At 47.3% G+C, this 25,714-nt stretch overlaps 1 protein-coding gene across 1 annotated transcript in view; it reads right to left on the bottom strand.

The window, feature by feature from the left end:
* DDX3X (DEAD-box helicase 3 X-linked) overlaps nt 1–25,714 on the bottom strand; it is a 514,014-nt gene that overhangs the window by 90,950 nt on the left and 397,350 nt on the right. The gene's annotated exons all lie outside the window — the stretch shown is intronic.

Raw genomic sequence — 25,714 nt, 5'->3', positions numbered from 1 at the left:
CTTTCCTTACTCGTCCTCCAATGTATGGAGGTCGGCACGATATCCCTTTGTTCGTTTTCCCCATAACCGCGCTGCCTTTCCCTTTGTCTGCCTGAGCGCTTTGCCACTTCGCGCATCATACTTTGCGGGCCGAGGGGATAGTATCTTCCCTCGTCGCCCTCTTCCCTTCACGTTACTGTGCCATTTACAGTGCCCGTGTCCGCTTCACGTTACGGTCTCGTTTACCAAAAAAATGAGGAAGGGCCATTGGCAACACACGCGCTGCGCGTTTTTGCCTAGCACCCTTCCTCTAACGCGATGCTCAGAATGAGCGTCTCCAGGCAACCGGCTTATCGCGCATAGGGAAACTGTCAGTTTCCCAACGCGATCGGCCGAACTGCTTCAATTTTATCGTTTTTGCTCGCTACTTCCCAAAACTGTTCCATTTGGGCTATATATATATTTTCGTTTTACACCTAAATAGACTACAACTCTATTCTAATCACTGCCACACTGTGCACATAAAAAAAAGGGGGGAATAACTCTTTATCTTTTACTTTATTATAAAAAAAAAAAAGAGGGGTTAGAGAAGAAGGATCCTTATACCTTTCATCATGTCTGACTCAGATTCAGACCAAAACCATCTCTCTGTCCCTAACATCGATAAGGAGGCATTTAAATCATTAATACACAAAGAAATGAGGTCCTGTATGTTCTCTACACTTTCGCAAGTCATGGGTTCTAAAAGACCCTTTCCTCCCGAAGAGGAGGATGAATTTCAATATGATTTTGAAAATATGGCTGACCTCAATGAATTAAGGGGTAAAAAAAACTAAAAATATTGACTCTACCCCTAAGAGCACTATTTCAGGTCCTAGTACCTCGGGTGTCCTTGGCGGCACAAATTATAAAGGTGTCCCCCGCGGCACAAATTATAAAGGTGTCCTCAGCGGCACAACTTATCCAAGTGCTCAGAATAATGAATCCATCCATGATGATTTTAATAATTCTAACGATGATGATTTCACTGATTATGCCTCAGAATTCCCCGACGAATACATCCTCGATTTAGACGAGGATAATCAGGACTTTGAATCCTATGATGACAATTTACCTTCCTCATCTAAGGATAGTGTCCTTGACCCTTCAGGTGAAGAGATGTTTTCACCCCTGAACATCAGACACCCTAGAAGCTCTGATTGGGTCCCTATGGACCATGTCAGCAAATTACTAAATGGATCAGGAACCCCCTAGAGAGGGACACTCGTAATCTCCTACGAACTGAATGTTCAAGCCCTTCTATCGAAGGTAGAGTCTGCCAGACTCCTAATCTTGATCCCGAACTGATAAAATATCTTTTCAAGCTTGGCAGGGATCCAAGAAAAGGTATGGAGAGATCCCTTAAAATCTGTCAAGACAGAGTTCTTGATATCTTAGGCCCCCTCACTAAGATTATTGATGCAGCTGAAATCAGTCATCTCAACGGTTCCAGCCTAGACACTAACCTTATACGTGGTTGGAGTCAAAGGGCATTAGTTCTTCTAGGGAACGCTAATGCTGGTCTCAATTCGAAAAGGAGGGTCGTCCGGACTAAGATTAGCCCAAAGTTGAGCGACTTAGCCGATAAGGAGCCTTCACTTAATCCAAAAGGTCTTCTTTTTGGCTTAGACCTAATCAAGACTCTAGGCAAATACGTATCCAATTTTACAGCCCTGGATAAAGCACACCAAAGTATGAAAAAGGTTTTTAATGTCAACAACCTTTTTGGCTGGGCCGGAAGAAGGGGCCAATCTTTCGGCCGCTTTAATCGTAGGCCCTTCGGTAGATCCAGCGGTTATAACGGAAGAGGCGACTATCAGTCCTCCTACCAAACTCAATTCTACCCTTCAAGAGGAAGAGGCTTCCGCTCGAGAGGTTCAAGACCAAGAAGGGGATCTAACGACACCAACCAAGTCATTTGTATCCTTTGATGCCTTTTTCCCCTCCCACAAAAGAGGGAGGCAGACTAAAATTCTTTCTCCAGAACTGGAAATTAATTACTCAAGACCCTTGGGTTCTGAACATTGTTACTGGCTTTTCAATAGATTTTATAGACACTCCGATTCAAGTTTCTTTCCCAAGAGTAATGCCTCTCTCACGATCAAGAAAAGATTATAGAAGAGGAGATCTCTTCAATGCTCCTGAAAGGCGCAATCATAGAAGTCCCTATGGAAACTCTGAGGTTTGTAAGTACTCTCTTTCGGGTAGAAAAAAAGGACAAAGGTTGGAGACCCGTCATAAATCTCAGGGAACAACAAATATCTAGTTTACAGACATTTCAAAATGGAAGGTATCCATCTTCTCAGAGATCTATTGCTAGAAGGAGACTGGTTGGTCAAACTGGATCTCAAAGACGCCTATTTTACCATTCCTATGGCCGAGAAAGATCAACCCTTCCTACAATTTATTTGGAAGAATCGACTATCAATTCCAAGCTCTCCCCTTCGGACTCTTCAGCCCCTTGGTGTTTCACCAAAGTAATGAGAGCAGTCGCCTCATCCCTCAGGGAGAAGGGTATTCATATGATTATATATCTAGACGATATCCTTATGTCAAAAGACTATACTCAAATTCTTCAAGATCTCAAAACTGTCATGGATCTTTTAGGAAACCTGGGATTCATTGTGAACAAAGAAAAATCAATACTGTCTCCCTCAACGTCCATGGAATTCCTAGGTTTTACCGTGGATACCACCAATTGTCTTCTCCTTCTTCCTCAGAAGAAGATTTCCAAAATCAAAAAAGAGACGACATGTCCTCAAACATCAAAATCTTTCCTTAAGGGAACTAGCCAGACTTCTAGGTCTTCTCTCGTTCTCCATTCAGGCTATCTTTCCGGGCCCTCTAAATTATCGAGCCCTTCAAAGGATAAAAGGGAAAGCCTTAAGATCAGGTCTCTGGTACGGAGACAGTGTTTCCCTGAACCAAGAGTCCACTTCAGAACTAACCTGGTGGTTGGAGAATTTGGACGCTTGGAACGGCAGAGCAATTTTTGGCTCAACACCAGATTTTATTTTGGAATCAGATGCCAGCCTTCATGGCTGGGGTGCCTGTCTCCTAGATCAAAATACTGGTGGAGTTTGGTCTCAAGAGGAGTCTTCTCACCATATAAACTACCTAGAACTAACTGCAGGCCTTTATGCTCTAATGAGCTTCAAACACTCCCTTCAAGGCAGATCGGTTGTTTTAAAAATGGACAATATGTCCGCAGTTGCCTATATAAACCATCTGGGTGGAACAAAGTCGGAAGACTTGTCAAATTTGGCCAAAAAACTTTGGATCTTTTGCCTGGAACACAAAATTTCTCTAAGAGCAGAATACCTTCCTGGAGAATCCAACCTCTCTGCAGATTGGAACTCAAGATTCCTTCTGGATCATTCCGATTGGAAACTGAACACCTTAGTATTCAATTCCCTCAATTACTTTTGGGGTCCCTTTCAAATAGACCTTTTTGCGAGCAGGTTAACCTTTCAAATGGAACCCTATTACAGCTGGATGCCCGACCCGAATGCGCTAGCAGTCAATGCTTTCCTCCAATCATGGGTTGGAGTTAACGCCTATGCCTTCCCTCCGTTTGCAATGATTCAGAGGGTCCTCCAGAAAATAAGACATCAACATGCTTCCATTGTCCTGATAACTCCCTTCTGGCCTTCCCAAGCTTGGTTCCCAACTACTCTGGAGATGTCTTACGACCTTCCTTTCCTAATTCCTTCTCTCAACGACCTTCTCACCGACATAGACGGTCTAATTCACCCTCTTGTTCAAACAGGGAAGTTGAACCTTCTTGCCTGGAGAGTGTCAGGAGATCCAATGATCTCTCTAGACTTTCGTCAACAGCTTCAACTCTCCTCGGAGAATCTTGGGCCCCGGGAACACACTACCGGTATAACAACATTTGGAAAGTCTGGTTACGTTGGTGCTTGGATAGGGACTTGGATCCCGTGGAAGCACCTATCGTTGATATAATCAATTTCCTTGGAGAACAATTTGATAGAGGTCTGAGTTACAGATCTATCAATTGCTATAGATCAGCTATTTCTGCCGGTCATTCCTTGGTCAACAATAAAACGGTAGGTAAAAATCCTATTATTTGTAGAATCCTTAAAAGTATAAGACTTAGAAGAACTCCAAAACCTAGATATCAATCTCTCTGGGATGTTAAATTAATTCTTGACCTTTTCTGTAGTTGGCCAGATAACTCACTTCTGAACAGAAAGAACCTTTCTATCAAACTAGCTACCCTTCTTTGTCTAATCTCATGTCGTAGACTTTCTGATGTTAGAGCTCTAGATATTTCCTATAGATCTTATATGTTTGGTGTTAAATTTGAACTCCACAGAAGGACCAAAACTATGTCTGATTCTATTTTCTATCCTAGTTTTGATATTTGTAAAAAAAACTTTGTGTTGTAGATTGTATGAAACAATATGATTCGAGAATGCATGCCCTTCGCCCTTCTGGTGTTAATCAATTGCTTATATCCTTTGTTAAACCTCATAAAGGTATCTCTTCTGCCTCTATTGCAAGATGGGTTAAAATTGTTATGAATTTTGCTGGTGTTAATCTTAATATCTTCAAACCACATTCTATCTATCTTCTGGTCAGGAGGTAAGTTAGATGATATTCTAAAAGCTGCTGATTGGTCAAATTCTAGAACCTTTGCTCATCATTATTGCAAGCCTATTTCTCACATGTCTGATGTTGTTTTACAAGGCTACCAACATGCATAATGATAGCCTCCGGTCTTGTAATGAAATTGCGATTCTCCTATTAACATGACCAGAGAATCTGGATTTCATTAAAGACACGGAGGCTAGCATTATCCCTCCCACCCTTCCCTGGGTGGTTGATAATTATTCTTTTATATACTATTTACACCTGTAAAACTGAAAATGTTCATTATTGCTTTTCTATGACAATAAACATACCTTAATGAATGGAATTTTCTATTTGATTCCTTACTGTTCCTTATCAAGAATAATCCTTCATATTTCTGAATTTATATACACTTCTTTTCTTTTCAGATAACCTCCCGTGAACTTATATTCCGGATCATCTGTCATCGGATCTTGGAGATTTCGTTTGTCCTCCATCTATCCTGATTTTATGAAGTCTCACCGCTGAAGTTTCTCATTGGGACATTTCCTTTCTCTCCTTTACTCCTTATTTAAAAGAGGCTCCTTGCCTAGTGCTTACTAGAATTGTTTTGTAAAGAATGTTCCATTGGAACTATTGCTTTGTGACATATGCGGCTGTTTGGAGTTGCATTACAAGTTGTATGCATAATGCTAGCATCCGTGTCTTTAATGAAATCCAGATTCTCTGGTCATGTTAATAGGAGAATCGCAATTTTGAAGTGAGATTGCCTTTATGTGGTGGAACAAAAGCAACAAAGTTGTTTAGTCTTACAAAAAGGTTTGGTCTTTTTTATGTAATAGAGTAATGCTCTTCTCACATCTGTGTAAGGCTCGTTCTGACACTGAATCTGGTCGAGAAAAGCACACAGGCAACTCAACAGATTGGTAGATGTGGAAGGCAGATACTACTTGGAGTAAGAATTTAGGGCTAGTACGAAGAACCACTTTGTTGTGGTGTATTTGTAAAAACGGTTCTTCTATGGTTAGTGCCTGAAGCTCGCCCACTCTCTTAAGTGATGTAATGGTAATGAGGAAAGCCACTTTCTAAGTGAGAAATTGTAATTCACATTTATGCAATGGCTCAAAGGGTGGACCCATCTACCTGGTGAGAAAGGAAAATTCTACTTCCCAGTATGCATCTGTTCATGGCATGTAGAGCTGCAGAGTAGTACACTTAACATTAGATCGCCACCTAGTGTTGGGCTCGGATGATTGCATGTTGTCTTCTTGGAAGAAGTCTTTGTAGTCACGAGATAGGCGACTCCTCCCTTGGACAATAGTGCGCATGGGCATCTGCTCCATCCGTAGATGCACACTCATGGACATCTTTTATTTACTTCTACTAACTTAATTTCCTATCATGGCGAAAAACAATCTAAGTAAGATGAACTGGAACAGATACAGGTCCCGGGGAGGCGGGATGGCGTGTACTACTCGGCAGCTCTACATGCCAAGAAGAGATGCATACTGGTAAGTAGCATTTTCCGTTCGAGGCATATGATCTGCAGATAGTACACTTCGCATCGATTGTGCAGCATTGTCTCCCCTAGCGGTGGTCACCTGTATCTGTTGCAGTGGTTTGAAAAAGAGTCATAAGGACAGCTTTGAAGCTGTGTGTTGTAGACCATGTTGCTGCTTTGCATATGTCCTCTAGGGGGATGTTTCCTAAGAAAGCCAGAGGCTCCTAGTTTGCGTGTTGAGTGCGTTCTAGGAGGAAATGTACGTTTTACTTTTTGATAGCATATTTGAATACATTTTACAATCCACCTTGCTATTCCACATTTAGAGATGGGGTTGCCTTTGTGCGGTGGAGAGAAAGACACAAACAGTTGTTTTGTTTTTCTAAAAGACTTAGTTCTATCTATATAGTAGAGAAGAGCTCTTTTAATATCTAATGTGTGTAGAGCCCTTTCTGCCACAGAGTCTGTTTTGGAAAAACCCAGGTAACTTGACAGATTGGTTTAAATGAAAAGGAGTTATGACTTTTGGAAGGAATTTTGGATTCGTTTGTAAGACCACTTTGTTACGATGTAGTTCCAAAAAGGGTTCTTTTATTGTAAATGCTTGTATCTCACTTACTCTTTTAAGGGAGGTAATAGCAATAAGGAAAGCTGTTTTCCATGCAAGGAATTGTAGTTCACATTTATGTAAAGGCTCGAAAGGGGGTCCCATGAGGCTTGTAAGAACAACGTTTAGGTTCCATACTGGAGAAGGTGGCAACCTGGGAGGAATGATTCTCATCAATCCTTCCATAAATGCTTTAATTGCAGGCACTCTGAAAAGAGACAAATGTTGTCTATTTTGGAAATATGCTGCAATTGCTGCAAGACATAAGCGTATGGATGAATATGCCAAGTTACACCTTTGTAAATGTAAAAGGTAACAAAGGATATTCTGGATGGAAGCATCCAGGGGATCGATTTGGTTATTGTTGAAGTAAATGGTAAACCTCTTCCATTTAGCAGCATAGCAAGCTCTGGTAGTAGGTCTCCTGGCCTCTTTAATAATGTTCATACAGTCTGGTGGTAGGTTAAGATACCCTAACTCTAAGACTTCAGGAGCGAGATCGCCAAATTCAGTTGATTTGGGTCTGGATGTCAGAGGTCTCCATGGTTCTGTGTTAGCAGGGATGGAGTCAGTTGTAGCTTTTGGTGTGGAACGAATAGTTTTCTTACCTGTCGGTGTAGTTTTGCAGCTTGAAGATCTTTCTGGATTCACTATGCTGTGCATTATTCCGCGGTCTTGTGGTTGGGCCCGGATTCGTAGTCTTTTCTTTGTGGTTTTTTTTTTGTAGCCCAGGTGGGCGTCGGCGTCACACCTCCTTGGGTGCATTTCCGGTGACGTTTGCATGCTTCCTGCGGAAGCTCCCACTCTTGGGCGCCATCTTCGGGTTCTTTTTTCCCGTGTTTCTTCTGTTTCCGAAGTAATGGCAATGTTCTATTTAGGTGATATTTTACCGCTTGTACATCAAAAGTCTTCTTTTTTTAACCATCTCTTCTCTCTCCAGCCTCATCTTTCTGGCGGAGGTGGGTGGGTTCGCTAGTGAATCCAGAAAGATCTTCAAGCTGCAAAACTACACCGACAGGTAAGAAAACTATTTGTTTTGCAGCGTGAATCTTTCTGGATTCACTATGCTGTGCATAGATTTTGTTGCGGTTTCACATCTCTGTGGCGGCTGGGTGGAAGATGAGCGTTGGTTATTGAATATGTGCTGGAGCACCTTTTGTCCGACTTGTGCCTCCTTGTTCATCTGTATATCCACACAGTAGTGCTTCGTGAACGAGTGCACCGAAGCCCATGTTGCCGCCAGGCATATGTCCTGTATGGGTGTGTTAGCCAGGAAAGCTATTGTAGCACCCTTTTTCCTAGTGGAGTGGGCACGTGTCCCCTCCGCTAGTTCTTGTCCTGCACGTTTGTGGCAGAGTTGAATTATCTGTGCGATCCATCGTGCAATAGTCTTTTTGGTTACTGCCTTTCCCATGAAACTGTTGGCGAAAGACACGAAGAACTGTTTTGTTTTCCTGTGTCCCTCCGTCCTCTCAATGGAGTGCATGACTGCCCTTCTGGCGTCCAGGGTGTGCAGAGCTCGCTCTGCGCTAGTTGTTGGTTTTTGGAAAAAACTCAGTATCTGTATAGACTGGTTCATGTGGAATTTGGACACCACCTTCGGCATGAAGTGTGGGTCAGTCCTCATCACAACCCTATCATTGTGTATTTGTATGTAGGGTTCTTGTAGCGTCAGCGCCTGAAGTTCGCTTACTCTGCGTAAGGACGTTATTGCAACCAGGAAAGCCGTGTTCATAGCATCTTTAGGGAGACCTTGTGAAGTGGTTCAAAGGGCTCTTTCATGAGTTCAGTTAGGACTACGTTCAAGTTCCATGCAGGTGGCAGCACCCGTTTGGGTGGTGCGATCCTTTTCGCTCCTTCTAGGAATCTCTTCACCACCTGTGATGTCAAGAAACTCCTGCACGTTTCTCCCCTTGTGTAGGCGACTATTGCTGCCAAGTGAACCCTTAACGAGGATTAGCTGAGGTTCCTCTCCAGCAAGTGTGTCAGGTACTTTAGCACTGTGGAGTCCTTCATTTTATTGTGAAGTCTCTTTTCTGCACCATATTGTGAATCTTTTCCATTTCGCGACGTAGCACTTCCGAGTGCTGGGCCTCCGTGCCTCCCGAAGGACCCTCAGGGTGCTTTCTGGCAGTCTCAAATGTGCGAACTCTATGTCCTCAGGAGCCATGCTACTAGGCTCAGGCTCTCTGGCTCTGGATGTAGTACCTCCCCGTTCTGCATAGAGAGTAGGTCTTTCCTCTTGCCGAATCTGTGGGGTGCACACTGTCATCTCCATGATCTGCGAGTACCATGTCTGCCTGGCCCATTGTGGCGCCACCAGTATCAGGGTCATGTTGCTCGCTCTGCACTTGCTCAGCACTCTGTGCATCAGTGGTATCGGAGGAAAAGTGTAAGCAAATGTCCTGGACCAATCTATCCATAGGGCATTCCCCAGGGACCCCTGCTCGGGCTGTCTGGATGCGAAGTTTTGGCATTTTGCATTCCGGCGTGTGGCAAAGAGGTCCACCGATGGTATTCCCCATCTGTCGAACAGCCACCTTGTCTCTTGAGCATTGAGCTCCCACTCGTGGGATGCCGATGTCTGTCTGCGGAGCCAATCTGCTTGTATGTTGTCCTTCCCTGGTAGGTGTATGGCTAGCAGGTCTATCTTGAGAGGGATGGCCCATCTCCATATCTCCTGCGCCAGTGTTGAAAGTGGGGCTGACTGTGTGCCCCCCTGCTTGTTGATGTAGAACATCGCGGTGGTGTTGTCTGTTTGAAGCAACACCTTGTGCTTGTACAGTCTTGTTTGGAAGGCTTTCAGTGCAAGGAAGATTGTCTTCAATTCTAGGTAGTTGATGTGCTTTGTCGCATCTGCTGGCGTCCACAGTCCCCTCACCTTGAGCTTCTCCATGTGAGCGCCCCATCCCTTCAGGGATGAGTCTGTGGTGATGGTCACTGTTGGCGTTGGGGGCGTTAGAGGCTTTCCCCTTGTTTTGTTCTCCATGGTCCACCATGTCATCTCCTTCTGCACTGCGTGCGTTACAACCACTAGATCCTCCCAACTGCCTGTAGCTTGTGACTATTGCTCCTGCAGCCATTCTTGAATGGGTCTCATGTGGAGGCGTACATTTGGTACCAGGTGGATGCATGATGCCATCATCCCCATGATCTTGCTCGCAGTCCTCACTGTCCGAGCTTGTCCCTTCCGGTAGAGGCGAGTTTCCTTCACCAGCGCCCTCACCCTCTTCTCGCTGGGGAACACCTTGCCCTGTAAGGTGTTGATCTGTGCTCCCAGGAAGATTTTCACCTGTTCCGGCTCCATTGATGATTTCTTCCAAAGGATGGAGAACCCCAGGCTTATGAGCGTGCTCGTCACTGTATGTGCGTGCTGCTTGCATTTCTGGTATGAGTTTGCTTTCACCAGCCAGTCGTCCAGGTAGGGGTATACGTGTATTCCCTGCCTTCGTAGGTGCGCTGCGACTGGTGAACTGGTAGTGGCTTTCTCCGATGGTGAACCTGAGCATATGCTTGTGCTTTCCGTTCATTGGGATGTGCAGGTAGGCGTCTTTGAGGTCTATCGTGACCATGAAGTCCCCGATTTGCAATTGCAGGAGCACCTCTTGCAGGGAGGTCATTTTGAATTTTTGCGTTCTTATGAATTTGTTCAGGAACCTTAGGTCCAGAATGGGTCTCATTGTCTCGTCTACCTTTGGTACCAGGAAGTACGTCGAGTATATTCCCTTGTTTCTTTCCTTGAAGGGTACCCGTTCTATGGCCTGCTTCTGCAGGAGTTCCTTTGCTTCTTCCTGAAGACGCTCTAGCTGTTTGCTTGCTAGTGGTTTTCTTTTTGGTTTTCTGCCAGTTGGCCTCCCCTCTAACTATGCAGTATCCGAATTGGATGATGGTGAGGATCCATTTGTCTGATGCGATTTCTCTCCATTCTTGGAGGTAAAATCTTAATCTTCCTCCCACTGGTGTTAAGTGGTCGTAGAGTTCTAGCCTGTCTTGACCCATCTGTACGTGCTGCCCCCTGGGATCTTTTCTGAGGGTGGGCACACGGAGTTTTCTGAAGTCACTTAGAGGTGGGCTGCTGTCCCCCTCTTCTATTCTGTCCACGTCCATTTCCTCTCCCTCGAAAGGACTGGCCTCTTTGTTGGTATTGCCAGGGCTGCTTCTGCTGACCTTGCTGAGCCTGCGAGTCTGGCTGGTGCATTTGTTGGAAAGCCTGGTGTGATGTACCTGGCTGGTTTCCACCTCTCCCGCCAGGCCTCCGTGACGGGGTGCCCCTTCTGTTGCCTCTGAACTGCAATGCTCCCATGGACCTTGCTGTTTCGTTATCTCTTTAGTTGACTGAGTTTCTCATCAACTGTTGTTCCAAAAAGCGTATCGCAGTTGAACGGTGTGTTCAGGATGCTGTGTTGCACCTCCGGTTTGAAACCTGAGATCCTGAGCCAGGCGTGTCTTCTTTCAGTGACACCCATCATCATGAGCCTGCTGGAGGTGTCTGCTCCATCCAGGGCCGTCTTAAGGCAAGAATTTGCCGCGTTCTTCCCATCTTCAACCAGTTTTTCTGCCTTCTGTCTTGCATCCTGGGGCAGGTCCTTCAACTGCCCCAGCTCCTCTATGATCTGGTACATGTGCCTGTTTATCAGGGCGTTGGAATTAGCCATGCGCCAGTGGGTCGCGGCATTCCGTTCGATCCTTCTGCCCACCAGATCCATCCTCTTGCTCTCCTTATCCGGTGGTGGTCCAGAAGTAGTGGCTACGTTAGCCCTCTTCCTTGCTGTGGCCGTGATAATGGAGTCTGCGGAGACCGTTCCCTGAATGTAGGGCGGGTCCTTTGAGGAATGTTTGTACTTCTTCTCTGTTCTAGGAGTTACTGCCTTGCATGTTGCGGGCTCCCTGAATGCTTCCCTCCCTTGAGCCAAGACGCTGTCGAGCATTGGTAGGTACTGGCTCCTTGTTTGTGTGGGGAGCAATGTATCTAGAAGGAAGTCTGCTTTCTGCTTCTCTTCGTCGAGCTGGAGTTTGAATGCCGCTGCGGCAGACTATCACCGAGTTGTAGGCCCCAATGTCGTCCGGCGGCGAGGGCCTCGAGGGATATGTGTCGACCGCCTCCTCCGGGCGGTCTGTGTCGACATCTATGTAATCCACCTCCTGTAAGTCAGAGGGGGCCGACTCTGCGTCCGTCCTGCTGTCCTCTTCCTCCACATAGTTGTAACTATCGTAGGGATTCTCGTCCTCTTCCTGGTCGTCGACCACCTCGACGTCCGGGTCTTCCTCCTCGACCACCTCCACCACTGGTGGCTTGGTCTTGTGTGGAATTGTGAAGGCTTTCATCTTTGCGTCGAATTCTTTCTTCCGCTGCAAGAAGTTTTCCATTTCGGCCTCGAGCCGCCTTCTCTTTTTCTCCATCTCGGCTGCGTGTTCCGCGTCGGATGGTTCGGCCGCTCTTTTCGGCGGTTGGCTAGGCGCCGTGCTTTTCGGTGCCGAAGATTTTGACGTCGAAGTCGAACCGGATTTTGGGTCCCTGGTCGGCGTCTGTAGTTTAGGGTCCTTCTCCCTCGGCGATCAGTCCTTTTCGGGGACGATTTTCGACGACTTCTGCTGTTCAACAGCTCTCGGCGCCGGGGACTCCTTCTCAGAGGATCCGCTGGGCCTGTGAGTACTCGCGGACGCCAGTTGTTTTGGCGTCGGCGCTTTTGGGGCCTTGCCCTTGTGTTTGAGACTCAGTCTCTCGGGTTCTTGGGGGCCGGAGAGTCTCCTACCTTATCAGAAGTCTTCGTGTAATCAGTCTCTACGACCGTGTAGCTGTCGTCTTCGGCGGCAGCGTTGTCCTCTTCCTCGGAAGACATCCCCAGCTCGTAGAGGGACGAGTCGGGGGCCTTCCCCTGCAGGGAGGCGTGCGCTACCCTCTGTCTCTCCCTCACTCGAAGGGTCTTCGGGGCGAAGGCGGAGCAGGCGTTGCAGTCCTCGCTTTTGTGATTTACCAGTAGACAAAGGTTGCATACCGGGTGCTGGTCCTTCTGCGCGTACTTGTGGTGGCAGTTACGGCAGAACTTGAACGGCGTGTTGTCCATCATCGAGTGCTATGGGCCTCCCTGGACGCGTGTTCGTCGACGTTCGAAGATCTCGATGAAATCACCTTCTCTTTCACTGACTCCTCGTCGATTAAGTCTCCTGGAGTCTTCAGATGACTTTTCTTTCTAATTTCTGTATTTTCCTTCTTTCTCCAAAAATGTCTGGAGCCCAAACGGGAACGATCCAGACCAGACTGCGGAAAAAAAGAATCTGAAGATGGCGCCCAAGAGTGTGAGCTTCCGCAGGAAGCATGCCGACGTCACCGGAAATGCACCCGAGGAGGTGTGACGCCGACGCCCACCTGAGCGACAAAAAAAAAAAAAAAAAAAAAGAAAGAGACTACGAATCCGGACCCAACCACAAGACCGCGGAATAATGCACAGCATAGTGAATCCAGAAAGATTCACGCTGCAAAACTAGAGAGTTCTAGTAGTGTGGTGAAAAACAGTTGGCGTGCCCATGTGGGAGCTACTAGGATTAGTTCGAGAGACTGTTGTCTGAGCTTGCGTACTACTAGTGGTATTAGTGGTATTGGCGGAAAAGCGTACGCAAATCTGCCTGACCAGTTCATCCATATTGCATTGCCCTTGGACTGTGGGTGTGGAAACCTGGCGGCGAAGGTTGGGCATTTTGCATGGCGAACAGATCTATGTCTGGATGACCCCACTTGCGAAAGAATGGTTGAAGAACCTGTGGATGTAGTTCCCATTCGTGAATTTGTTGCGTCTGTCGACTCAACAGATCTGCTATCTGATTGTGAACTCCTGGAAGGTGCTCTGCCAACAGATATATGTTTTGTGGAATGGCCCATCTCCAAATGTCTTGTGCAAGCTGGGACAGTGGTAGAGAGTGTGTCCCTCCTTGTTTTTGTATATAATACATGGCTGTCATGTTGTCCATCCGGATCAAGACCGCTTTGTTCTGTACTTGGAATGTTTTTAGTGCGAAGAATATTGCTAGCAGCTCTAGATGGTTGATATGGAACAATTTTTGTTGACTGTTCCATTGTCCTTGAGTTGTGTGATGTAGGAGATGGGCTCCCCATCCTGTGAGGGATGTGTCTGCTGTGAGCACTAGTTGTGGAACAGGTTCGAGGAATGGCCGCCCTTTAGTCAATTTTTTGGTGTTCCACCACAGCAGAGAGCGATGTGTGCGGCTGTGTACCAACACCAGGTCTGTTAGTTGACCTTGAGCCTGGTTCCACTGTTGTGCTAGGCATTCCTGTAACTGACGCATTTGCAGTCTTGCATATGGCACTATGAAGATGCAAGATGCCATCATGCCTATTAGTCTCATGAACACTGGCTTGCAGAGAGTGTTACTGTTAAAAGACTGACTAAGGCTTGAATGCTCCGTATCCTTGCTGGACTGGGATACACTAGAGCTGTAGACGTGTTTGTCGCCCCTTGATACTGATGTATATGAGAGGGTTGCAGATGCGACTTGGTGTAGTTGATTGTGAACCCTAAGTCGTGAAAGGTTTGAATTGTCTGATGTGTGTGTTGAAAACACTGGTTGAATGATTTTGCCTTTATGAGCCAGTCGTCCAGATAAGGGAAGACATGCATTTGTTGTCTTCTGAGATGTGCTGCTACTACTGCTAGGCAGTTTGTGAATACTCGTGGTGCCGTTGTCACTCCGAATGGAAGGACCTTGAACTGAATGTTGTCCTTCCAGTACAAACTTTAGATACTTCCTGTGAGCAGGATGTATAGGAATGTGGAAATAGGCATCCTTTAGGTCTAGTGTTGTGAGGAAATCGCCCTGTTGCAGCAGTGGGAGCAATTGTTGCAAAGTGATCATATGAAAATGATCTGACTGAATGTAATGGTTGAGGGACCCGAGGTCGAGAGTTGGTCTTTGTGTCCAGTCCTTCTTGGGAATTAGAAAGTACAGCAGAAAACACCCGTTCCTTGTTCTTGTAAAGGAACTAATTGTATTGCGTCCTTTTGTAGAAGTGACAGAACTTCTTGTTTGAGCAGAGTAAGGTATTCTGCAGACATTGGACGCTGTCTGGGTGGTATGTGTGGAGGGGTTGCTGTAAGTTCTAGGCAGTAGCCATACTGGATAATCGGTCTTACCCACTTGTCTGATGTGATGCAGTTCCAGACAGGTTGGAATTGTGTTAATCTGCCCCCCCCCCCCCACAGGAGTGGAATGCTGTTGGGGGAGCAGACGAAAGTCACGGTTTTGAGGCGGAAGAGGTTTGATTACTGTTACCACGACCTCTTCCTTTGTTGTTATTTCCTCTATATCCTCCTCTAAAGTATCCCTGGTTAGAGGATGTTTGTGTTAGATTTGAAGGATGTTGTATTATCTGCACCTGTTTGTTTGGAGCCCCCTCTATAAAAGGAGCAACGAAAGGAACCTCTAGTTTGTGTGGACTGTAGAGCCCCCATAGATTTGGCGTGTGCTGTGTCTACTTCAGGTACAAACAATTGGTTTTGATTAAATGGTTGGTTTAAAATGGTAGTTTGGACTTCCTGTTTAAACCCTGAAATGCGTAGCCACACATGTCTAAGTACGACACTGGTATTTACAGCTCTAGATGCAGTATCTGCTACATCTAGTGCGCACTTGATTGAGGCATTTGAGATAAGCTTGCCTTTCTGTATAAGATCATTTGACTGTGTCTCATATTGGTCAGGTAGATGTTCTAGCAGTTTCTCCAACTGGTCATAATGATCCCTATCATACCGAGAAAGTAGGGCTTGTGTATTAGCTATACGTCATGTTGGTAGCTTGCACAGCTATTCTTTTGCCCGAGGCATCTATGACCTTGGATTCTTTGTCAGGTGGGGGTGCTTCACCTGAAGTTTGCTCTCTTCCTAGCATTTGATACAACTAATGAATGTAATGGTAGTTGTACCTTAATGTAGGTAGGATCTGTAGGTGCAGGCCTATATTTTTTATCAATTCTAGGGTTTAAAATCCTAGTTCGTACAGGGTCTTTAAAAACTTCTGAAGCATGTTTGATGACCCCTTTGATCATGGGAAGAATTTGAACAGACCTTTGCGATTGTTCGAATGTGTCTAACAGAAAATCCTCCTCTGCCTCATCAGAATGCATAGAGACCTTGTGGTACATGGCAGCTCTGTTCAATAGGTGGCCAAAGCCAATGTTATCTTCTGGGGGAGAAGGTTTTGATGGGTATGACTGTGGGTCAGGAATGTCTGGTATATCCTGTGGGTTTGGGTACTCCCAGTCTATCATGTGTAGGGTCTGGGAAAGGCTCATCTGGGTCTATCCCTCCTCCTAAACTATACTCATCATTTTCAGGTGGAATGAGGAGACATTTGTGGTGAAATGTTAAGAGGAGCAGGAGATGAAGGATAAGGAAATATTGGTGAAGAAGGGTGCATAGGGGATGTGGCAGAGTCCTTCTTGGCAGGAACCAAAGGTGTGGGTGTGTCATCTGCCTCCCTCTTGTGTGGTGTAGAGGAAACGTGACCTGTCTTTGGGTCAATGCAGATCTTTTGGAGAGGATCTGGCTGGAAGAGTTCTTCTTGAGAAACCTTTGTCGGCGTCGATTTTTTCGGTACCGGACGAGGTTTCTGCTTGTCTTTAGCCTTAGGAGTGGTTAGTGTCATTTGGCTTAATTTTCGGCACCAGTGTTTTGGTGTGGTAGGCGGTTGAGGGCTTTTGCGCATCAGAATCAGGCCTTGTCGGTTTTGGCATTGAAGACTATGTCTTCGGAGTGGAAGCTGGTCTCGTCTGCTACGAGGCGTCGGACGCTGGCTTCGTACCCTTGTCTTTAGAAGTAGACTGTTTTGGAGCCGAGACTTTTCGGTTTCGGTGCAGAGGAAGCTGGTGGGATCAGCTCGGAACAGAGCTATCGAAAGGCTTTGTTATTTATTTTTTTCGGAACCGGGCTCGATGGCGGGGCTGTCAAAGTGGATTTTCGGTCACGACTGGGCCCCCGGAGGCAGAGTGTTGACCTTTGCCTTCGATCTGGGTGCTGTGTGTGGTGCAGGGGCAGTAGTACTCAACACTGACCCGATGGTATAGAGTCATCTGAGTCGTCTGCCTCTGATACGATCTGGAGAACATCGGAATCTTCTTCGGGAACGAGCGGAACATCGGCGAAGATATCCACAGGTTCCGGAGCGGATCTCTGCATGTCGTGTCGACGGGCCCTCTGATCTCGGAAGGTTTTCTTGGATCGAAATGACGCGCAGGCTGTACAGCTGGATTTGTCATGTTCTGGCGATAAGCAGTGTTCTGGCGAGAAGCACAGGTTACAGACCTCGTGGTGGTCACTGTGTGGAAACTTTGCTCCACACCCGGGGCATTTCTTGAATGGCGTCATTTTCATGCGGTGTAGGCCTCACGGCGTGGATAGGCCCAACGGCCCGCGTAGACGACCGGAATCAAGCTGATGGGAGTCTAAACGATGTTAGTCGATATCAAGGGTAGTTTGGAGAGTTTTGGGAAGTTTGTTTGCGCTTCGAAGTGCTTGAAAAGTTGATTTCTAGACGGAGCGGAAAACTTTCATCCGAACCCAGTGGCGGAAAAAAACAATCTAAGGATGGAGCCGATGCCCATGCGCACTATTGTCCAAGGGAGGAGTCACCTATCTCGTGACTACAAAGATTTCTTCCAAGAAGACAACATGCAATCATCCGAGCCCAACACCAGGTGGCGATCTAATGCTAAGTGTACTATCTGCAGCTCATATGCCTCGAACATGAAGATTCCACACTGGGGCAGGTGGAAGTCTTGGGGTAATAACTGAGTCCTTGAATAAAGGCCTTAATAACAGGCACTCTGAAATGAGACAGATGTTGTCTGTTTTGAAGGTATGCAGCTATTGCAGTGAGATGCAAGTGTATGGGTGTGTACGCTAAATGTGATCATTGTGAAAGCAGGAAATGCAAATGATTTGAACTTGAGCATCAAGTGGGTTGATCTGGTTATTACAGTAAATAACAAAATCGCTTCCATTTTGCTGCATAGCAAGCTCTTGTAGTATGACGCCTAGCCTCTTTAATAATGTTCATACAGTCTGGCGGAAGATTGAGACAGCCAAACTGACTTCAGGTGCCAGATTGCTAGGTTGAGATGTCTAGGATCTAGGTGTTCTCTCTCCATGGCTGTGTGGAAGGAGATTGGATGCAAGATGTAGTTTTTGATGAGGAACTACAGAGAGCTTCAATAGAGTGGTGAACCAAGGTTGACAGACCCATGTGGAAGCTATTAGGATTAGTGTCAAGGACGTTTGCCGGAGCTTCCAAACCAGGCATGGAATGAAGGGGAGAGGCGGAGCTTGGACATTTTGTGTTTGTGTGTGGTGTACAGATCCCTGCCTGCTGAACAGGTCTGCCATTTGATGGTCTACTTCCAGGTGTTCTGCAAGGAGAGATTGTGACGTATGACCCCAGCTCCAAATGTCCTGTGCAAGTTGTGACAGCTGGAGAGAATGTGTCCCACCCTGCTCCTGTATAGAATACATGGCGGTCATGTTGTCTGTATGCATCAGGACAGCTTTGCTTAAAAGGTGAACTTGAAAGGCTTTGAGCGTTAGAAATACTGCTAGTAGCTCTAGGTGATTGATGTGGAACAGCTTTTGCTGTTGACGCCACACGCCCTGAACTGTGTGAGTTTGGAGATGAGCTCCCCAACCAGTGAGCGATAAGTCTGCGGTTCGCACTATCTGAGGAACCGCGTCAAAGAATGGCCACCCCTTGGAAAGGTTTTGTATGTTCCACCACTGTAGAGAGCGATGGGTGCGGCCAGCCACCAACACTAGATCTGATACCTACCTTGAGCCTGGTTCCACTGACGTGCTAAGCATTCCTGTAGGATATGCACTTTGAGTCTTGCATTTTAATAGTTTCTTATGCAAGATGCCATCATTCCCAGCAATTGCATGTCGCTGATCCTTACTGGGTTTGGATACGCTAGAGCTTTGAGTGTCTATATTGGCTTCTAGATACACTTGTGTTGGATGGCTGGAGATGAGACTTGGTGAAGTTTACAGTGAACCCAAGGTCATGTAGCAGTAACTGTTTTTCAAGTGGCGTAGGCAGATTTGTTGCAAGCTGGCTTTTATTAGCCAGTCGGCTAGGTATGGGAAGACGTGAATGTGTTGTCTTAGATGAGCCGGAACTGCCAGACACTTGGTGAAAACTCTGGGTGCTGTAGTTACTCTGAATAGGAGACTTTGAATTTATAATGTTGTCCATCCACCACAAACATGGGGCATTTCCGGTGAGCAGGGTGAATGAAAATATGGAAATAGGCATCCTTAAAGTCCAGAGTGGGCAGAAAATTAACTTGCTGAAGGAGTGGTAGCACCAGTTGGAGTGTAACCATGTGAAAGTGGTCCGACTGAATGTACAGATTTTAGTTCTGAGGTTTAGTATAGACCTGAGAGAGCAGTCCTTTTTGGGAATAAAAAAATACAGGGAGTATTGAATATGCTACTTACCAGTATGCATCTGTTCTTGGCATGTAGGGCTGCTAACATTCATATCTTAGCATTAGATCGCCGCCTAGTGTTGGGTCCGGATGATCGCACATTGTTGTCCTGGAAGAGTCTTCGAAGTATCACGAGATAGGTGGCTCCCCCCCCTGGACTACAGTGCGCATGGGCATCAACTCCATCCCCAGATTGTTTTTAGCCATTGTGGCGAAGATGGAGTGTAACAGTGTGAGCGATGACCATGCTAAGAGTAAGTGTAAATTCTGCACCCGCTACGGGCGCCGGGAGGAGGGCGGGCGATATGAATGTCAGCAGCCCTACATGCCAAGAACAGATGCATACTGGTAAGTAGCATATTCAGTTTAAGGCATGTGGGCTGCTGAATTCATATCTATATCATAGAATACATAGCAGTCCCTCTATTAACGGCGGCCGCCCGTGCCAGCTGCAGAAGTCTGAAAAAGTGTTTTAAGAACAGCCTGTCCTACAGCTGCCTGCTGTTTGGAATGCACATCTACACAGTAATGTTTGGTAAACGTATGTGGTGTAGACCATGTGGCTGCTCTACAAATGTCTTCCAAAGGAATGTTACCTAGGAATGCCATGGAGGCCCCCAACTTGCGTGTGGAGTGTGCCCTGGGGGGGGGACCGTTAAAGTGCGCTTAGCTTTCTGATAGCAAATCTGAATACACTTAACGATCCACCTGGCTATTCCTGCTTTGGAAATGGGGTTGCCTTTGTGCTGGGCTGAGAAGGCAACAAAGAGTTGATGTGTCTTTCTAAAATGTTTGGTTCTGTCAATGTAGTACATTAACGCCCTTTTGACATCAAGCGTGTGGAGCATTCTTTCGGCCACAGTTTCAGGGTGTGGAAAGAACGCGGGCAGTTCGATGGTTTGATTGACATGAAACTGCGACACCACCTTAGGAAGAAACTTGGGGTTAGTGCACAGCACCACCCTGTTTGAATGAATTTGTATAAATGGCTCTTGTATTGTGAGCACCTGTAGCTCACTAACACGTCTCAGAGACGTGATGGCAATGAGAAAGGCCACTTTCCATGTCAAGAACTGAATCTCACATGAATGTAGAGGCTCAAACGGGGGACCCATCAATCTGGTGAGGACCACATTGAGGTTCCACACAGGAGCCGGTGGGGTCCTGGGAGGGATGACCCGCTTTAGCCCTTCTAGGAATGCTTTAATGGCAGGCACCCTGAAAACAGAGATGCTGCCTGTTTTGGAGATAAGCCGCTATGGCGGATAAGTGTATCCGAATGGAAGCATATGCTAGATTGCATTTGTAAAGATGTAACAAATAGCAGATGATATTAGGAATGGATGCATCTAGCGGGTTGATTGAATATGCTACTTACCAGTATGCATCTGTTCTTGGCATGTAGGGCTGCTAACATTCATATCTTAGCATTAGATCGCCGCCTAGTGTTGGGTCCGGATGATCGCACATTGTTGTCCTGGAAGAGTCTTCGAAGTATCCTGAGATAGGTGGCTCCTCCCCTGGACTACAGTGCGCATGGGCATCGGCTCCATCCCCAGATTGTTTTTCGCCATTGTGGCAGAAGATGGAGTGAAAAGTGTAAAGGATGTCCATGCTAATGATTGAATACAATAGTATATCTGCAGCTGCGACAGGCACCGGGGAGGAGGGTGGGCGATATGAATGTTAGCAGCCCTACATGCCAAGAACAGACGCATACTGGTAAGTAGCATATTCAGTTCGAGGCATGTGGGCTGCTAAATTCATATCTTAGCATAGAATACATAGCAGTCCCTCCATCAGCGGCGGTTGCCCGTGCCAGCTGCAGAAACCTGAAAGAGTGTCTTGAGAACAGCCTGTCCTACAGCAGCTTGCTGCTTGGAATGCACATCAACACAGTAGTGTTTCGTAAAGGTATGTGGCGTAACCCACGTGGCTGCTCTGCAAATGTCTTCTAAAGGAATGTTCCCTAGGAAAGCCATGGATGCCCCCAATTTGCGTGTGGAGTGCGCCCTTGGGGGTATCGTTAAAGTGCGCTTGGCCTTTTGATAACAGATTTGGATGCACTTAACAATCCACCTGGCTATTCCTGCTTTGGAAATAGGGTTGCCTTTGTGTTGTGGTGAGAAGGCAACAAAAAGTTGTTTTGTTTTCCTAAAGTGTTGTGTCCTGTCTATGTAGTACATCAACGCCCTCCGTACGTCTAACGTATGGAGCATTCTTTCCGCCACTGTTTGTGGGTTTTGGAAGAATGCAGGCAAGTCAATGGTTTGGTTGAGATGAAACTGACACCACCTTTGGAAGGAATTTTGGGTTAGTGCGTAGCACTACCCTGTTTGGATGAATCTGTATGAATGGCTCTTGAATAGTGAGTGCTTGCAGCTCACTGACACGTCTCAGTGATGTAATAGCAATAAGGAAAGCCACTTTCCACGTCAGGAACTGGAGTTCACACGAGTGTAGTGGCTCAAAAGGTGGTCCCATCAGCCTGGTGAGGACCACATTGAGATTCCACACTGGAGCTGGCGGCGTTCTTGGGGGAATGACTCGTTTCAGACCTTCAAGGAAAGCCTTAATAGCAGGCACTCTGAAGAGCGAGAGATGCTGCCTGTTCTGGAGGTAAGCTGCTATGGCAGATAGATGTATCCGAATGGAAGTGTACACTAGCTTGCACTTGTAAAGATGTAACAGATAGCAAATGATGTTAGGGATAGATGCATCTAGCGGGTTTATGCTATTGGCTGTACAGTGAATGACGAAACGCTTCCATTTCGCAGCATAGCATGCTCTGGTAGTTGGCTTCCTTGCCTCCTTGATGATGTCCATGCATTCTGGAGGTAGGTGAAGATAGCCAAACTAGGACTTCAGGAGCCAGATCGCCAGGTTGAGCTGTTGCGGATCTGGATGCTGAATGTCGCCATGGTTCTGCGTCAAAAGCCTGGGCGTTCGGCGCAGCCTTTGATGCGGAACCACCGAGAGTTCGAGAAACGTGGTGTACCATGCTTGGCGCGCCCACGTTGGAGCAACTAGGATGAGGGTCATCGAGTGTTGCCTTAGTTTTCTCGCCACCAGCGGTATTAGAGGTGTTGGCGGAAAAGCGTACGCAAATTTGCCTGACCAGTTCATCCATATCGCATTCCCCTGCGACTGTGGGTGAGGGAACCTGGCGGCAAAGTGTTGGCATTTTGCGTTTTCGCTTGTGGCAAACAGGTCTATCTCCGGATGACCCCACTGCTGGAAGTACGGGCGGAGTACTGATGGATGGATCTCCCACTCGTGCATCTGGTGGCTGAACCTGCTGAGCAGATCCGCCATCTGATTGTCCTTGCCCGGGAGGTGTTCCGCCATGAGGAAGATGTTCCTCTGAATGGCCCACTTCCACATGCTCTGAGCCAGATGAGACAACTGTGGAGAGTGCGTACCTCCCTGCTTCTGGATGTAGTACATGGCTGTCATGTTGTCCGTCCGGATCAACACGACTTTGTTGCACAGATGTACCTTGAAGGACTTGATTGCCATGAAGATTGCCATCAGTTCTAGGTAGTTGATGTGCATCTTCTTTTGCTGCGTCGTCCATAGTCCCTGCACCGTGTAGTGGAGCACATGAGCTCCCCAACCCTGGAGGGAAGCGTCCGTCGTTAGGATGATCTGTGCAACAGGCTCTTGGAACGGTCGGCCCTTGCAAAGGTTGTGTGGATTCCACCAATGCCGAGAGTTGTATGCCCGACCAGTCACCAACACTAGGTCTTTCAACTGTCCTTGAGCCTGAGTCCACTGATGCGCCAAGCATTCTTGGAGCGGACGCATATGCAACCGTGTGTGCGGGACTATGAAGATGCAGGAGGCCATCATGCCTATCAACTGCATGAACACTCTCGCTGGGAGTGTTGTGGTCTGAACCTCTGGATTAGCGACTGGATGTTGTCGATCCTCGCTGGGTTTGGCCGAGCTGTGGCTGCCAGAGTATTTATCGTCGCGCCCAAATACTGCCACACATGGGCTGGCTGAAGGTGCGACTTTGGATAGTTTAGTGAAAACCCCAGACTGTGAAGGAGGTGAATGGTGTGGGACATGTCTGCGGCGCACTGCTGGGCCGACTTGGCTTGAACCAGCCAGTCGTCTAGATAAGGGTAGACATGTATGCTCTGTCTCCTGAGGTGCGCTGCTACTGTCGCCAGACATTTTGTGAACACTCTGGGGGCAGTGGTTACTCCGAAAGAGAGGACCTTGAACTGGTAATGCCTGTTTTGGATGGTGAACCTGAGGTATTTAATGTGGGATGGATGGAGTGGTATGTGAAAGTAAGCATCCTTGAGGTCCAAGGTTGCGAGGAAGTCTCCCTGGTTTAACAATGGAAGAACCTGCTGCAGTGTTAACATGTGGAAGTGTTCTGAAAGAATGTATTGGTTCAGGGGGCGTAGGTCTAGAATCGGTCTGAGTGAGCCGTCCTTTTTTGGGATTAAGAAGTACAGGGAATAAACCCCTGTGCCTTCTTCCTCCACTGGCACGAGCTCTATTGCGCCTTTTTGCAGCATCACAAGAACCTCTTGCTGCAATAAGTGCAAGTGCTCTGCTGACATAGGACGTTGTCTTGGGGGTATGTTTGGTGGAGTGGATGTCCGCTCCAAACAATAGCCGAACTGGATAAGTTTCCTGACCCAATTGTCTGTGGTGATGGACTTCCAGACTGGCAGGAACTGTTGGAGTCTCCCCCGACAGGTGTTGGATGGTCGGGGGCAGTGACAGGGAGTCACTGTTTGTTTGTGGCAGAGGAACGGGAACTGTTGTTGCCTCTACCCTTGGCACCGTTTCCTCTGTATCCACCTCTGCCCTGCTTGGTGTACGAGGATTGCGCACCACTTTTATTGAATGGCGTCTGCTGCGACATGTGTCCTCTGCTAACACCTCGATTGCCTGAGCGACGAAAAGTGTTCCCTCTAAATTGTTGTGACTGGAGAGCACCGATGGACTTGGCAGTCTCAGTATCTTTTTTGACTTTTTCCAGGGTGGTGTCCACCTCTGGACCAAATAACCTGTCTGGGTTAACCGGCTGGTTGAGGATAGTAGTCTGTATCTCTGGCTTGAACCCTGAGATGCGGAGCCATGCCTGAAGCCGCAACATCACACTAGTATTGATTGCTCTCGCTGCCGTGTCCGCAACGTCTAGCGCACACTTTATAGCAGCGTTGGTGATGAGCTTTCCCTCCTGGATAAGCATTTCAGCTCCCTCTTTAAACTGGTCTGGAAGGTGTTGCATCAGCTGCTCTAGGGTGTCATAGTGTGCCCTATCGTATCTGGCCAACAGTGCCTGCGTGTTTGAAATGCGCCAGATGTTGGCCGCCTGAGCTGCTACTCTCTTCCCCGATGCCTCCAGCACTTTTGACTCCTTGTCTGGGGGAGGAGCTTCACCCGTGGTTTGGGAGTTCGCCCTCTTGCGGGCATTAGAGACCACCAAAGAGTCCAAAGGTAACTGGCCTTTTATGTAGGTTGGATCGCCAGGTGCCGGTCTGTATTTTTTCTCTATTCTAGGGTTGACAAGCCTTGACCTCGTGGGTTCCTTGAAAATGTCTGCCGCATGCTTAAGGACCCCTTTGAGCATTGGAAGAGTCTTAACAGTCTTTTCAGCAGTGGAGAAAGTGTCAAAAAGGAAGTCAACCTCCACAGGATCAGCATGCATTTCCACATCATGGTTCTTAGCTGCCCTTTCAATTAAGGCATTAAATGCCGCAGAATCTTCAGTGGGAGACGTTTTTACGTTATAAATCTGAGGGTCATGGACCGTTTGCTGGTCCCCTTGATCACCTGTGTCCATCCACGAGTCCTGCTGCTCATCAGGCTCTGTGTTTGCAGGAAAATTGTACTCCTCATCCTGCTCCCCTTCCTCTCCATCAGAGTAAGTGGGTGAAGGTGTTGCACTCCTCCCAGTCTGTGGAAGAATCTGTTCAACCAGTACTGGTGTTTCTGGTGCAGGCTTCTTGCGTTTTAGAGGAATTGTAAATGACTCCAAAGGCTGTGATGTTATCTTCCTCTTATAAAGCGTGAGCTTCCCGGTGTCGGCATTGATGAAATGCTCCGACCGCTCTTCTAATAAAGGTTGTCGATGACTCACAGTTGGCTTCGACACTTCAGAGTCCTTGGGCACCGACCGTGGTGCGAAGGCCTTCGGCGCCACCTTAGGCGGCAACGTGTAGAGGATCGGCATGGAAGTCTTTTTTCGGTGGGGCAGTCGGCTTCAGTGCGGAAGGCGTTTTCGGTTCCGACGCTGAAGCCTTGTCCTTAAGTCGCTGGAGGGAGTCCGAGACCTGCTTCGCAAAGGAAGCGGATGGTTTCGTCGACCCGACCGATGACCTCAGTCCGCCCCCAGGGGACGACCCGAGCGTCGATGACTTCTGTTTGTCTGTCCGAGGCGCAGGAGTATCCTTAACCGGTGCGCTTCGATCTTTGTCCACGGCCGCAGAAGTCGACGGCTTCGGATCTGCAGCCTTGACTTTTTGCGTCGGGACCC

The sequence above is a fragment of the Lissotriton helveticus genome, chromosome 8, assembly GCF_964261635.1.
Source record: "Lissotriton helveticus chromosome 8, aLisHel1.1, whole genome shotgun sequence".
NCBI classification, from domain to species: Eukaryota; Metazoa; Chordata; class Amphibia; order Caudata; family Salamandridae; genus Lissotriton; species Lissotriton helveticus.
Note: the sequence above shows the minus strand (reverse complement) of the source record. Positions and strands in the feature narration are given on the sequence as shown.